Raw genomic sequence first — 16,208 nt, forward strand, 5'->3', positions numbered from 1 at the left:
CAGGTTGGCAGGGCTTCTCCCCTGGTAGCTGGCGCTCATTATCCATCAAATAAATCAAAACACTTCCCCCTGCAAGTGGATTTAGCCCAGGACCCTCAGAGTCAGCAGCTCTTACGCCCCTCATTGAGCTCTCTGGTCAGGAGTCCTAGCGCCGGAAGCCTCCTGTTTAGATCCTCAAACAGCATTTTTGCACTGGGGGGGGGGGGCTGAAATTTTGGACTGGACATTGCAGCTCCACCGTTATTTTATTGAATTGCTTCAAAACAGCAAGTCAAGAAAGTCTCCTAAGGGCCAGGCTCTCTGCCATGGAAACAGCTGCCCCTGCTCTCCAGGAGTCTGTGCGTTCCACCCAGCAACGTACAAACCTGCTCTGCACTGAAGGGGGGTCAGACAGTGACGGTAACACAAATCTTCCGACTATTAACCCAAGTCCCTTCCTTTAACCCAGGACGTGCCAGTCACCTGTTAGCCATGGTGTTATCTTCATCTTAAAATACCTCTCAGGACATTTAACAGAGGAAGTGAAACCCCCTCCCCCGAATGGCTCCCTGTTGAGGCGTTGTACCGTACTTGCCCCTGGAGACTGTCTGGTTTTATATCCTTAGAGCTTTTTCTCTTCAAACCCCTTATCCCAATCTATGGGCCACCGCCACATTTCAGAGTTTAGAATTTACTCTCATCACCCTTATATGGCACTTTCCATGTGAATTAGACAAAGTGAGTGGGGGAAGCTCCCTGGCTAATGAAAACCGATGCTTTGGGTGAGGCCTGAACTCATAACCCCAGCAGTGCGCCTCCCTCACTAGCCAGGTGTGCCCCTGTACATGCTTCATAGACAAGCTTGGGAAGTGTAGGGTAGTTACCTGTGTCTGTGATTAACCACTTCGGTGACCTAATTGAGAGGCTGATGGTTCAAACCCAGGTGAAGATAGAGGTAGTTTGTTTTTTTTTAGTGATGAGACTCCAGTACATTTTAACAGGCAGTAAAACGCCTCAATTCTGGTCTAGCCTCATTTGGCAAGCATAAGTGGTGCTTTTGTCAGATGCATTGGTGGTATAGTGGTGAGCATAGGTGCCTTCCAAGCAGCTGACCTGGGTTCAATTCCCAGCCAATGCAGAGATGTGATGTTTTCTCTGCTGGGAATTGGTTTAATTTCAGTCACATTGTATCAGTTTAGCAATGGAAATGAGAGAATCAATGTCCTGTAGGTCATTAAACACCCAGTGGAGGAAGAAAGGGGCAGAATTATACAATGAGTAGGTGGAGTCATCCTGGTTATTACAATATTTGGTTTATTTTTTATTTTTTTCCCTTTACTTCCCTCTCCCTTTTAGACTCAGAGCCTTTAAAGTAGAAGGGACCAATGTGATCATCTAGTCCGACCTGCTGCACCTTGCAGGCCAAAAGACCCCACCCACCCACTCCTGTAATAGACCCGGGAGGGGATGCAGCTCTGTGCTCTGCCCCTACCCCAGGTAGCACATGGAGGCCCTCTGCTCCCCTCCCCCCATGGGTGTGCAGAGATGTGCCAGCAGCACTAAGGTGGCTCCCTGCCCACTCTGCCTCTGTCCCTCCGTGCCGCTCCCAGAAATGGCCGGCATGTCCCAGCATCCCCTGGGGTGGGGGGAGTGTCTCCATGCGCTGCCCCTGCCCCGAGTACCAACTCCGCGGCTCCCATTGGCCAGGAACTGCAGCCAATTGGAGCTCTGGGGGCAGCGCCTGCAGACAGTGGCACACGGAGATCCCCTGGCCTCGCCCACCTAGGAGCTGCTGCCAGAGGGTTGTGTGTACCGGTCACTTTGGGAGCTGCAGTGCCTGGGGTAAGCACCACCTTTCCTGCACCCCAACCCCCTCCCCCAGCGCAGAGCCAGCACCCTGCACCCAAATTTCCTCCTAGAACATTGTTTGTCTTCCTTTCACCCAGAACCATCCTTCTTCTCCTTGGCTGCAAGTAGCCATCCCTGGGAAACCAAGAGGCAGGCACAAGATTCTGCCTCCCAGCAGCCAACCGCACCTCCCCAGGCTTTGCAGAACGACTGGTGACACTCTACTTACCCCACTTAGCCGCACTGAGGCACTTAGCTTCTGCCCTGCCTTCCTCAGCTCGACTTTCCTCTTTTGCCCCATTCCCGCCTCACTTCCTCCTTTGGCAAGTCACGCAGAAGAGCCGGCCGCCATAGGCCAATCTCCAAGGGCAGAGGAGACCAAACCACAAGGCTTCAAAAGGTGATAGGCCAAGATCCTCTAGCTTTCCCCTGCTGACACCAAGGCTTTTTCTCAGCTCATTTCACCACCCTCTGCCATGCAGGGGTTGGGGTTAACGCAGGTGTTACCCAAAATTGGGCCAGCTAGTCAGCATAGGGAGCACTAATGACCCACCAAAGTTTGGCAGAAATCAGCACGTTTATTATATTGATAGCTAAGTTCAAAAGAAGCGGGGGCGGGGTGTCACACTCACGCTCCCAGGACAGGCACGGCACTGGAGATGTCTGGATTCTGCAAGGTAAGTGTCCCACAGCACCGTGTTGGACGGTGCGATGAAGGTAAGTCTTCCTGAGGCTCAATGAAATGCAACGCTGTGAACCACTGGCCAGGTGGTCTGGGCAAAGGGCATTCACTGGAGGTACAAGCTTGTGAGTGCTCTCCTGAGCACAGGGCCCTTCCCCTTTTAAGGGCCTGCACCTCATGGCCTGCGACTAGAGATGACTTGGCTGAATCTGGTGGGTCACACTCCACCTTGAGCAGTGTCCATGCTCTGGGTGTGTGAGCGCTGCCTAATTAGAGTCCCAGACACCTTGTCTACCTGGAAGCTCTTCTGCTCTTCAACCAGAACATTCATCCCACGAGCATTCCAGGGGGGAGCGGGAGGGGAAAAGCCACTTCACAGGCATTCAGAGAGGGACAGGAGACAAAAGTGGGAGCAGGGGAAGTATAACAGACCTTCTGAGCGTTGAAATCACTGCTGCTCCTACAACAGCAGGGAATAGGCCAGTAGGAGCTGGGAAACTTAAACCCACATGTTTCTGTCTGCTTTTGAACCAGGGACCTTTTGCATGTTAGGCAAACGTGAGAACCACTACACTACAAAAACTCTGTTGAAGGGCTCTGCCCCTCTCTTCATAAGACCATAAGAATGGCCATATTGGGTCAGACCAAAGGTCCATCCAACCCCGCATCCTATCTGCCAACAGTGGCCAATGGCGGGTGCCCCAGAGGGACTGAACCTAACAGGTAATGAGCAAGTGATCTCTCTCCTGCCATCCATCTCCACCCTCTGACAAACAGAGGCTAGGGATACCATTCCTTACCCAGCCTGGCTAATAGCCATTCATGGACTTAACCTCCATGAATTTATCTGCAAAAAGAACAAGAAGTACTTGTGGCACCTTAGAAACTAACAAATTTATTTGAGCATAAGCTTTCCTGGGCTAAAACCAACTTCATTGGATGCATGCAGTGGAAAATACAGCAGGAAGATATATATATATATATACACACACACACAGAACATGAAAAATTGGGTGTTGCCATACACACTATAACGAGAGTGATCAGTTAAGGTGAGCTATTATCAGCAGGAAAAAAAACCCTTTTGTAGTGGCTTTCATGGCCTTTGAGAAAGCAAGACAGAGCCTTGGAAGATCCAGCAGGGTTTGTGGCACAGGAATTGTTCTCAGATTCCACTGAGACTTCAACTCAGATTGCAGGATTCAAAGTCCTGAGTGCTGGCCCTTACACCATGGGGCCAGCAGAGCACCTGTTGATTACTGTAGACTTCCAGCAGGGAGGACTCTGTGGGCAGGGGCAGCTCTAGGCATTTTGCCACCCCAAGCACAGCAGGCAGGTTGCCTTTGGCAGTTTGCCTGTGGGAGGTCCGCCAAAGTCGCAGGACCAGCGGACCCTTCACAGGCACGCTGCAGAAGGCAGCCTGCCTGCCGCCCTCATGGCGACCGGCAGAGCACCCCCAGCGGCTTGCTGTCCCAAGCATGTGCTTGGTGTGCTGGGGCCTGGAGCCGCCCCTGTCTGTGGGGACAATTTTTTCTGGCAGGGAGGACTCAGTGGGAACATGCCTCCTTGGCCAGCCCTGCATTTGCTCAAAAAGTCAACACTCAGCACTTTGCTGCAGACCCGGAGGTCTTTCTTCCTCCAGACTGTGAGGCCAGTGGACAGGTGAGGCAGTAGCACCTTCAGTCCCAGGCAGTAAAGGGTCCTTCCTAGGAAAGGCCATGTCCTGAAAAGGAAAAACTAAAGTCAAGGAGAGTCCTCCTGAAACTCTTTGGGGATGTCACAGGGGAAAGTGTTTCTTTGCCTGACTAGGGACTTGAACCCTGGACCCTCAGATTAAATGTCTGATGCTCTGCTAACTGAGCTAGCCAGGTTCATATTTAAAAAAAGACAAATTTTGTGCAGAAGAGAAACTAGTCAAGAAAAATGAGGGCTGGAAACAATACAGAAAACCTGCTACTCTCGCTCTCTTAGCAGTCCTAGCCCCAGCCTGCTCCTCCAGCCAGCACCCTGAGGCCTTATTCTTTTTTTCATTAAATATCAAATCCAGGAGAAAACACAGTTATACAAAGCAAAACGAAATCACAAACAGAAATGTCATTGGAAATACAGAAATAAAAAAGGAAAATGCAATCCCCATCACTTTATCGTGTCTGGGCAATTCCTGTATCAAAAACACCCGCTAAGGTCTCTGTGTGCTTACGAGTAACCTGGACGAACTCATACTACAACCTGAACATGAAACTCAACTGCTTCCAGGTGCTGCAGTAAAACCCTTTCCCTGCTGTGACGTTGCACTCCATAGGGTTTTATGAAAATATGCTAATGAGTGTGAATATAAAGTAACTGGACTGTGCTTCATGCAAAAGGTCTCTTGTAAGGTATCATTACAAAGCTTATAATCTATTGTGTGTGTTCATCCTATTTGTATGAACCGATCATTCTTGGATCTGAAACTAGAAATATGAACTATAACTCTGAGGTCCTGTTGTAATAAAGCAAAATGTGGGCCATTAATGGTGGTTTGGACTCTTTATGGCTCCCATTAACCAGAACAATTGACTGGAGATGGCTCTGTCCTGCACCATCTGTGAGTCAGGCCAGGAAGAATGAAGGCTTGCGGGGGGGTCTCACAGGACATGTGACCATGTCACCTGGTACAGGAATCCATCTTAAACCTGGGGCTTTTCCCCAGGAGAGAGAGACAAAAGATTCCTGCCTTGTACCAAAGCAGTATAAGGTGGTGGAACTGAACAAACATGGCTGCAGTCATGAGACATCCCCTAGCTACCACCTTAGCTGGAACAAGGGCTATACCAGGTGAAAAGATTGGGCCCAGACAAGAAATAAGTCTAGTCTTTGCCTCTCAGTCTGAGCAGATGGGACCTTTCCCTCCAGTCCTGGAGGATTCTCCCTTCTCATCTACCCTTGTCCCAAGCAGCATAGCTGGTGGGAATCTTAGGGCTAGTCTACACTTACCGTCCGGGTCGACGCGGTGAGTTCGACTTCTCGGAGTTCGAACTATTGCGTCTGATCTAGACGCGATAGTTCGAACTCTGGAAGCGCCGCGGTCGACTCCGGTACTCCACCACTGCAAAAGGCGGTGGCGGAGTCGACCTTGGAGCCGCAGACTTCGATCCCACGGCGTGTGGACGGGTAAGTAGTTCAAACTAGGGTACTTCGAGTTCAGCTACGCTATTCACGTAGCTGAACTTGCATACCCTAGTTCGACCCCCGCCCTTAGTGTAGACCTGCCCTTAAATGTACAGAGGAGACTTAGGCACAGAACCCCCACCCCCCACAACCTTCCATGCAAATGGCACTTACCCCTCACAGAGCAGGATTGAAATTCCTGCAGGGAGATTGCTGGGCCACATCCCCTCTGGGCATGAGCAAAGCAGCAGGGTGAAAAGAACTTGGAGATGCTGGGAATTGAACCCAGGACCTCATACATGCAAAGCACATGCTCTACAACTGAACTACATTCCCAGATCAACCATATATGCTATAGGTTACACTCAGAGCCCTCTTGTTTCCAGAGCACCCAGTGGCCTAAGAGCAGCATGGTGGACACATTCCCTGCTCTGAGGGTCAAACCTGCTGTCCTGAAGGCTGCTGGTTCTTAGGGGTCACTTTGCAGCAGGGCCAGATTCTATGTGTGGGGAAGAGAGAGTGGGTGCCCTGAGCTCAGGGTGCAGAGATACACTCAGCCCTCTCCCCTGCATTGGGTGGGGGGTGCTGCCACCCCATGCTGCAAGGTCATGGTGGGGGGTGCTGTGAGTAGCTCAACATCTCACCCTGGTGGCAGAAATGGTGTGGGGGACTCCAGGTATTTCTAGGATCCACTATTTCCACCTGCCTGTAAAGTCCAGCTTTCCCCAGCACATTCACTGCGGTGCAATTGGGTCACTGTTTCCATGGCTGACAGCAAAGAATCACTCCCAGTTTCCCTTCTATCTGCGGCAGGATTAGCCTGTGTCAGTGATTAATGAGGTGGATCTAGTTGTAGATTGTTATTCATTCCCCACCTTGACAATTCACACCGTCCCTTTCCCATGCAGATTCCCAGCACCTCGGTGAGCCTGGTAGCGGGGGTTGGGTCCTGAGATTTTCAGGGTTCTTTCCCCCTCCACCTGGAGTGAACTCAGCTTTTCCCTCATCCCAGACATTCCATGAAATAACAACAGGGGCATAAAGAAAAGGGGAGGGAACATCTCACAGCCAGGGCTGGATGTGCCCAGGGCTCCCTGCTTGTCCGTTGTTTTCATGGAATTTGGCCCCCTGCTTTGCACAAGGGACAGAGAAAGATCTTGCTGTTCCTGCGTCTGTGCAAGGAAAATTGTGCTTCCCTAGGAAAGAGAGGCGGGAAATGGCCCCATGGTGGGACAATATCCTCAGGATTAAGAGCAAAGGACTCAGGCTGAGAACTGATTTAACCCCACTCATCTGGGATTTAACAAATTCTCTTCCATGAAGACACTGGGAACTTGTGACATTGATCCAGACTGTGGGGGTCCGGGCTGGTTTAACTCTTGGCAAAAACATGAACTTGATTCCAAGAAGGGAGAGAGAAGAAGCCTGAAGTTGACTTTAGTCCCAGGCTGGGGTCTCCTGAATGGTGGGAAACATCCTTGGCTGCTACCCAGGGACAGCCGCTACTGGTGACATACCAGGGCTGGGATGTGAGGGGAATGTTACATGGACTTTATCATATAGAGCCCATCCGGCTTCTCAGAGCCCACAGGCGAGAATCTAGAGAAGGGTGAGTCATTTCTCAGCTGCATTCTCAGGAAAAGCTGGTAGCCGTCCTTGACCAGAGACCCAGGGGCGCAACCACGGCAGTTCTGCGGAGAGCTCTGGCTGCCAGGGGATCCAGCTAGGAGAGGGAGTGCTGAAGGGTCTGCAGTTTTTGCAGTGGGGAGGAGGGCCAGACCAGTGGGGCTGTCTCAGGAGTCAGAGGTGGCCTTGCCAGTGGGGAGGCGCTAGGTCACTTGTTGATGGGGTGGGGAAGTAGGGACTACAGGATGTGAGGCTGGTTAAAATGAAACTGCACAAAAAACCCTCCCCCTTTGCTCCAGCTAAAGGCCCTACTTTGGCCTCTCCCCCTTTCATAAAAATCTCCATATCTACCCCATCCGTCAGACACCCCCTTTCTCCTATGGGTATTTTTATGGTTTCTTCCTTTTTTCATGGTCTCATACAAATACTTTTGCCATCAAAATGATCAAGTAAATGTAAAATGAGAAAAACAATCAAACAACACATCTGTCTCTCCTTCACCAGCCATGGACTGTGTCTGAATTTTTCTACAGAACAGTCTAGGCAGGCAGAGTCACCCTTACATTGACTTCACATCAGGCTCAGGACTTGCACCCAGCAGTTCTTGGGGCCATGGGACAGAACTGAGCTTCACTGGCAGCGGTGAGGGAGAACGGTTGGGACTGAGCTGTCTGGGGAATATTTTAATCCTTATCTATTTTTCAGAGGATTAAATCAATGCAGCTTCCACTTCTCTGTCTCTCCCAAGGAGATGATGTTTCTGTGCAAAGTACCCAAACTTTTTAACAATAAGAAGTGAAATGAAATGGCCACATGATGGCAACAGAACCTAAGAAATTTGTTAGTCTCTAAGGTGCCACATACTCCTGTTCTTTTTGTGGATACAGACTAACAGGGCTGCTCCTCTGAAACCTAAGAGATGAGAAGCCATGTTCTTGTTCAATGTGCATTGAAGCTGAAAAGGGAGATGTTTCCTCTTTGATTCCTAAGCCCCCAACTCTAATCCACTAAACACCCCTTTCCTCCCACAGCCAGGACTAAAACCCAGGAGTCATAACTAGTGGCCCCCCTTAACCTTCTCTCTGTGAGGAAGAAGAAGCTCTGAGACCCCTGTGCTGTCCCCTTGCCACCCTGCCTGGGCTGCACTTGAAACCCAATGGGGTTTCCTCGGGCAGTTTTGAATCTTGCTCCCAGGAAGGGTGTAATTTTAGGAGCAGGTTCCAAATAGTGCAATTAACCAGCCAGAAGGGGCAGCAGGTATCGGTGCAGGAGCCATTGAAATAATCACAGCAAAGTAGTTCAGGGAAACTGTTATTAATGAAGTGTGAGTGAAAGGTGAGAATCTGATGGTGTCAGTGTCACACTAGAGGGCGCTGAGATGGTTTTAAATTTGTCATCCAAACCCAGCCACCACCTCGCACATGGTTTAACCTCTTCTTCTCTTACCGTTGCTCCTTATCAGAGAAGGGGAGAGAGACAACGAGCAATAGAAACAGAGACCTAGTGACCGGAGCAAACATTTCTTTGCTCCTTGCTTGGCTCTGTCAGTTATTTGGGTACAAACTCACCCCCCACCCACGGTCTGGGCTGGGCTCAGTGGGCAGGAAGAGCTCAGCTGTCAGTGGGGCTTGGGGAGCTCGGGACATTACTATGAGCTGCTTGAACGTTTAGGTGAAAACCACCTAAACACGGACACAAGGTCTAGGCTGCAGTAACTCATCTTGCATCTGCGGCTGTTGAAGCTACAAGGCAGAGGACTAAGTACAACATTTAAACTGATGTTTGACCTCAGAGAATAAAACAAATGTGTCTGTGAAAAGAGGGGAGTCGAGTTCAATCCCTTGTCACCATCGATGTGCAAACCAGGAACCTGTTGCTTTGCATTCCTGATGTGTCGCCATCATGTGGCTATTCTCATAGACTTTAAGGTCAGAAGGGACCATTATGATCATCTAGTCTGACCTCCTGCACAACGCAGGCCACAGAATCTCACCCACCCATTTCTATAACAAACGCCTAACCTATGTCTGAGTAACCTATTCTGTTCAGTCCCTTTAATTAAAAAAATGTGTTTTTTTCATAGAAACTATATTTTCCTTGTAGAGACATGGGGCAGATTAATCTACAAAGGGAAGGTGATTCCAAGGCAGTTCTGGAGGAGAAGGGAACGTTTTCAGTATCACTAAATTATTTTGTTGTGCCTCACAGAGAGAGAAAGAGAGAGAGAAAATAAGCCTATTAATCTGAGCTACCGACACAGTTCACAGCATGAAATACACAATTTTGTGTTCAATGAGTTGTGTTCATTTACATAATATGAAAAATATGTATTGGGCAATGCATGAAAAGCTCACTGCATTGAACAACCCACTTGATCTAGTCAATGTACTACAGAATATTTAAAGAAGTTAAGAAAGATGTGCTTATAAATTAATGTGTTGTGCCATTTACACATGCACAAGACACAGAAGAAACTGAATTATTTGAGCTACTAAAATTTCCACTTTCTCACAGCATTTTAGGTCTCAAGGTTGTTTTAATTTGCTTATTTTTTTGGAACTAGAAATAGGGAAAGAGCACACTGAAGTCAGTGGAATTACCGCAGTGAGGGATTAGTCTCATTATTTGTCACTAACAAAACCTTTGTTAACAGAGAGTTAACTTTGACTGTGACTATCTCTTACCTTCCAGAACATCGAGTTCACTAAAACTCAAACTCTGGAAAAACAGGGAATACAGAGTGAGGGTACATGCCCAGATGACCCTAACTCTGAATCTGCCCTCTAGAAGAGCATCCCTGATAGCATATGAGAACACGGAAAGGTCTGGGGACAAATTACAGCTACTTCCCAAGAGATTGTTTCTCCTGTAATTAATTGATCCTGGCCCCATCAATTGATCCTGGCCTGGTGTCTGGCCGTGGAATTTACTGTTTTTATCCCAGCATAATTGTAAAGCAATGTCTTCTTTAAAAGCTCCTTTAATCTAGGTTATACAAACAGGTCACTTCCCAGCTATTTCAAGGAGATGGAATTTTCCTGACCCACAGGGAACTTAAACTAACATGCTCAAGATCACACATTCCTTAGGAGAAAACGAAGGGGGAAAAAACCAAAACCCACCAAACCGTTGCTGTTTCTACCCAAATGATCAATGAGACCAGAAAGGGAGACTGTGCAATTAACTGTCTGGGACTACACTGACTCTGCAGTTACTTGGATGCAGAAACACCCAGCTCTATGGTTGGTAAACGTACAGAGACTCTGCTGCTGCTCATGAACTAGCAGCACATGACCTCTGAACAGCTGCCATTCGAATGCATCTGAAAGTCACAAGGAACAACGATCTGTGTTAAAGGAAGGTTGCCATTTATTAGAGCCCCAATTGATGCTTTGTGCACAAAGAGAGGCTTGAATGTGTAACAGGGAGTTTGGTAAATCTTGATTATTTTAGTTTTGTAACAGGCTCCTGTCCACCCCCAGTAGCGTTTTCAGTCCCAATGGCAACTTACTTACCAAATGTAATACAGACTAGTCTATGCCTCCCACGTGGATGTGGTTCTTGTTCTTCTGCACATTGTAGCCCATAGAGACCAAAGACCTGCAAATGTGACTTCATGTGCCTTTGTTTCATTGATGAGAATGAAACTAGACACTTAGAGAATTGGAACTGATTTCAGCTGGGGGATATGTTTGCTAGGTTTCTATGCACTTGCACAGGAAAGCATTGAGTGTGTCAATTCATTTTAGAGATCCCTATTTAGAGGAGCTCCTGAACACACTGGAAATGGAATTACTTTTACTGAAGGTACAAGTTTGTAAGGGCGTGCTTGGATTTGAATCAAGGACCACTTAATCTGCAGTCAAACACTCTACCACTGAGCTATACTCCCATGACATTTGCATAGGCAAGTCAGTGATCTTAAGGATTTTGAAGGACGGGCTCTGCCTCAGAGATCTCCTTTTCTATTCCCAGACCTCAGGGGTTTAAAAATGGGGTTTGATTAAACTTTATATACACATGTAGATACCACAGCTTGCACACCCACCAACATAGCTTCCCCCTCTGACATAGCTACCACCTCTCGGGGAGATGGGTTAACTGCATGGACGGGACAGCTCTCTCCCCTCCGCTTAGAGCAGCTTCATTATTTATGAATAGGTGGGAAATAACCTCCTGAATGGACAGGAACCAATGTATCAGATATTGCTGTGTCTGCATTCAATATGGGTAACTGGTCATATTGGGCTGGATTAGTGGGAGCGTTGCCAGCAGATCGAGGGAAGTGATTATTCCCCTCTATTCAGCACCGGTGAGGCCACATCTGGAGCACTGCATCCAGTTCTCCCCCGCCCCACTACAGAAACAAATTGGAGAGAGTCTAGGGGAGGGCAACAAAAATGATTAGGGGGCAGGGGACTTACGAGGAGAGGCTGAGGGCAGGGCTGCCCAGAGGGTGGGCAGGGGGGGCAGTTTGCCGCAGGGCCCCCAGGAGAATACAGGATTCTATAGTATTGCAACTTTTTTTATGGAAGGGGCCCCTGAAATTGTTTTGCCCCAGGCCCCCTGAATCCTGTGGGCGGCCCCTGCCCAGACCGTGGTGCTGTCCCCCCACTCCACCCCCTTCCCTCGTTCTTCTCCCTCCGAGGCCCCCCCTGTGCTCCACCCTCACTCCCATTTGGCCACTTCCCACCCCTGCTCTTTGGCCGAGGCCTGCTGGTCGCTCGCTCCTCTCCTCCCCCAAGGCCTCCTCGCGCCTCTCCACCTCGTACCCCAAGGTCTGCCTGCTGCCCCCACCTCTCTGCCCCCTCCCCTGAGACCCGCCCTGCCCATCACCCACCCCTCTCTGCCCCCTGCCCTGAGACCTGCCCTGCCCACACCTATCTGCCCCCTCCCCTGTCCATCGCCCACACCTCTCTGCCCCTCCCCTGAGACCTACCCTGTCCACCTCTTTCTTTGATCATCTGTTGTTATTCCTTGAAATATCAAGGATGGAATAAAAAGCGAGTTTACTCCAGGGTGAGGAAAGAAAGGAGCCATCAACCCCCTGGCAAAGCTCAGTGCCCCAGAGAAAACCTGCCCCCTGCTATCGCAATCACTGATGTACTGGGGATATGACGGGAAAGGGACTGTCTGAATAATCGAGGCAGGATATGGACAAAAATCTACAGCAACATCATTAACTACAAACACACTCTCCTCGTGCTCTAGCCAGACGGGAAAGGAGAAGGAATTCTTGCAATTCAGCCATGGACACACTTACACAAGGGCACAGCAGTGTGTGTGTTGTGGAAGCTGGTCTGAGGAAACAACTGGACTTGATCACTCAGTGAGAACAGAACTAGAGTGCAGTGAAAGCCACATACCAAGCAAGTAGTTGTGGCCAAGTGGTTAAGGTGATGGACTAGAAATCCATTGGGGTCTCCCTGCACAGGTTCAAATCCTGCCAACTACGCAGGAAGTTGTGGTTCTTTAGTTTCAATGGAGCTGGGTCTTGTCTCACTCTTCAGTTATGTCTACATGAAAGAATAATGTGGCTTAAGTTAAAGTGTTTTAATTGAACAGCGGTTGCATGTCCACCCTATGCCCCTGTGTCACCAGAGCACATCCATGCTAGCATCTCTTGGATCGCCACAGAGAGCAGTGCATTGTGGGTAGCTATCCCACTGTGCAGCTGGCTGCAGGGTGCTTTGGGAAGGGTTTGCAATGCCTCACAGGCTGGTACAGCACCACATGATGCAGGTTTCTATCCCATTGGTCCATGGGCATCTTACTAGATTGCCAGCTGCCTTCCAACTGCAATGTGTGTGATAGGGTAGAGAGCATGTGTGTGTGTGTGGGGGGGGGAGACAGTGTGTGTGTTGTGGAAGAGTGAGTGTGTCACACACTGTCTCTAAGTTCAGACAGCTGCTGGAAGCGACCAGTCCTGAGGCAGGGGACAGCCCCGACATCAGCCCCCTTCTCTCCCTGGCTCAGCTCAGCACAGCACTCTCTGTCACACACACACACACACTCACACTGCTGCCTGCTTAGCTCTATGTCAGGGGGGCTGGAACAGGGGGTTTAGAGGGCCATGGCCCCACCACTCTTTACTGGCTGTTAGGACAAATGATGGGGGGGGAGGTTGCAGTCTTGGGGAAGAGGCGTCTGTGGGTGTGGCCGGGGGGAGAGGTGGTGTGAGTGGGGGTCCTTAGGGAAGGGGTGTCATGGGGGTGCCACAGTTCGGACAACGGTGCCCCCCCCCACTGTAAGGAAGCTTCTGCCGCCCCTGCTCTGTGTTGGCAGAGCGGGAGAGAGCAGCACCCACGGCAGTGATTTGCTCCCTGGGGCTCCGGCAGTGGGGATCGGGAGGTGATTTAAAGGGCCCAGGGCTCCGGCCACTGCAGGGAGCCCTGGGCCCTTTAAATCACCAGCCTGGGGAAGCCGGGCCGGGCTGGCACAGCGTACCGGCTCTTGCCGGTACCCCATATGGTAACATACTGGCTTACTTTCACCTCCGGAAGATCCTCATGTGGATCAATAACTGGTTAAAAGACAAGAAGCAAAGGGTAGGAATAAATGGTCAGTTTTCAGGATGGAAACAGGTAACTAGTGGTGTCTGTACTGGGGCCAGTACTAGTCAACATATTCATAAACAACCTGCTAAACAGTGAGCTGACAAAATTTGCAGATGATCCAAAACTACCAGCTTGCTGCCTAGAACAAACGCTCCTTGAATGGGGTGATCCACAGGGAATCATAGAATCATAGAACTTAAGATCAGAAGGGACCATTATGATCATCTAGTCTGACCTCCCGCAAGATGCAGGCCACAAAAGCTGACCCACCCACTCCTGAAATAATTCTCTCCCTTGACTCAGCTGTTGAAGTCCCCAAATCCTGATTTAAAGACTTCAAGTAGCAGATAATCCTCCAGCAAGCGACCCCTGCCCCATGCTGCGGAGGAAGGCGAAAAAGACTCCCACCAATCCCCCTGGTAACCACAGAACCCTCTGATGCTTTCCCGTTCTGCCAACACCACCAGGCCTCGCCCCCCTGCTCCTTTATCTTGCAAGCTCTGGATGTTCAGCTTCCAATGTCCTCTGCCGTGGGTCAGGGAATTGCCCACATTGAGCACACGGTGAGAGCTGCGTGATCCGAACAGTCCATTGGCACCACCCTGCACTGGGCTGTCGACGTGCTCTCCTTCACAGAAATCCGGTCAGTGTAACTTGTGGCCTGTCCCCGCAGAAAGGTGTATCCCCTCTGCGGCTGGTGTGAGCTCGGGTCAGAGGAATAGGAGGCAACCGCCCGCCCTCCACTGGTTCCATTACGGAGAAACACGTCCTCTAAGCCGACCTCGCTACAGACCTGCGCCAGGTAGTGCTCATTGTAAAAAGGTTTCCTCTCACGGTCGAGAAAACGGCACAAGTGGTTCTCAGGCCGGCTGACAATTAAAATCAGCCCTAACACCAAACACTGTGTGGTCCAGAGGAAGGGAGCCAGTTCCCACCACAGATCTTTCCTTTCACAGCTTAACATCAAGTGCCTCCTCCTGGGCCTCTGAATCCCTGCCACATTCCACGTGCCAGATGCCTCTTCCCCAGCACTGTCGTCACTCAGCTTTGCAGAGGAGCTTCCCTCCCAAGTCCCTGCCCCCTCTGGCACCATCTCCGAGGGCCGTCCTGCCTCACTCTGTTCCCGCCATTTTGCGTCAACAAACAAGTCATGTGGGAAAGACAGCTCCCATCTCTCATCCTTATAGGTCAGGTGGGCCAACTAGGGGGAGAAGCCCATGCTCTCTGTTATCCTGCTGGGGAGCTCAAAATCAGGTACTTGCCTCAGATAAAGGTGCTGCTGCCCAGGGGCGGCTCTAGGCACCAGCAAAACAAGCTGGTGCCTAGGGCGGCAAAATGTAGGGGGCGTTCCCTGCCGCCGGGGGGGGGCGGCAGGCTGGGCCGGCGGACCTGCCGCAGTCATGCCTGCGGGAGGTCCACCGGAGCCCTGGGAGGACCGGACCTGCCGCAGGCATGACTGCGGAGGGGGCGCTCGTCCCGCGGCTCGGCTGGACCTCCCGCAGGTATGACTGCGGCAGCTCAAGCGGAGCCGCCGGACCCGCGAACCGTCCGCAGCCGCGGGAGGTCCAGCCGAGCCACGTGGGACCAGCGGTCCCTCTGCAGTCATGCCCGCGGGAGGTCCGCTGCTCCCGTAGCTCCGGGGCGCCTCCCGCGCATGACTGCTTGGGGCGGCCAAAAACGTAGAGCCGCCCCTGCTGCTGCCTTCCTAGAAAACAAGCCACCCCCTGCACAAAGAGGGACCAAAGGGCCTGCTAAAGCCTGGGATTGAACCAGGGACCTTTAGATCTTCAGTCTAACGCGCTCCCAACTGAGCTACTTTGGCAGCCATGGAGCAGTATTTTGGCCTGTTGCTTCTCTGTCCAAGATGTTTTTGCAGCAGTTGCAGACAAAAAGGACGTCATTGGGAGCGGCCCATGAAGACAAGACTCGCTTTGGCCTGCCTTGCTCAGCTTGACTTGCTGCCTCACCCCGTTCCTGCCCTAGTGCCCGGGTTGACCTGGTGGTGGAAGGGGACTGGGGGCCAGTGGTGCGGGGAGGAGGTTGAGCTGGACCCTGAGCTAGACTAGACCCTGGCGCTGAGATTCTGGCCACCACTTGCCGCCCCACCCTGTTGTCCTGGCTTCCCCCACTGGGTGTCATGTCGGGAGGGAAGTGGGGCTTCTGCCTCCCCTCCCCGATTTTCACACCGCAGAGGAGTGTGAACAGGAAAACGAACGGCTGCTCCACACCCCATCGGAGGAACCCGACACAGCTGAGAGTCTGTGCAGACATCAGCCCCCCTGCCAGCCCCACAGGCAGCAGCAGCACCAGCCCCCCAGCACCACAGGGGCACTCAATGCACTTCCTGTGGGGAAATGGCTCCTTGG

General features: G+C 51.0%; 2 non-coding genes across 2 annotated transcripts; both read left to right on the forward strand.

Annotated features, from left to right (window-relative positions):
• The first annotated feature begins 1,045 nt into the window (after nucleotides 1-1,045).
• Nucleotides 1,046-1,117, forward strand: TRNAG-UCC. Its single transcript has one exon. It is a non-coding gene; the product is annotated as a tRNA-Gly (tRNA).
• Nucleotides 1,118-12,658: 11,541 nt separating this feature from the next.
• Nucleotides 12,659-12,740, forward strand: TRNAS-AGA. The gene has a single exon. It is a non-coding gene; the product is annotated as a tRNA-Ser (tRNA).
• Nucleotides 12,741-16,208: the final 3,468 nt, after the last annotated feature.

The sequence above is a fragment of the Mauremys reevesii genome, unplaced genomic scaffold (assembly GCF_016161935.1).
Source record: "Mauremys reevesii isolate NIE-2019 unplaced genomic scaffold, ASM1616193v1 Contig29, whole genome shotgun sequence".
Lineage (NCBI taxonomy): Eukaryota > Metazoa > Chordata > Testudines > Geoemydidae > Mauremys > Mauremys reevesii.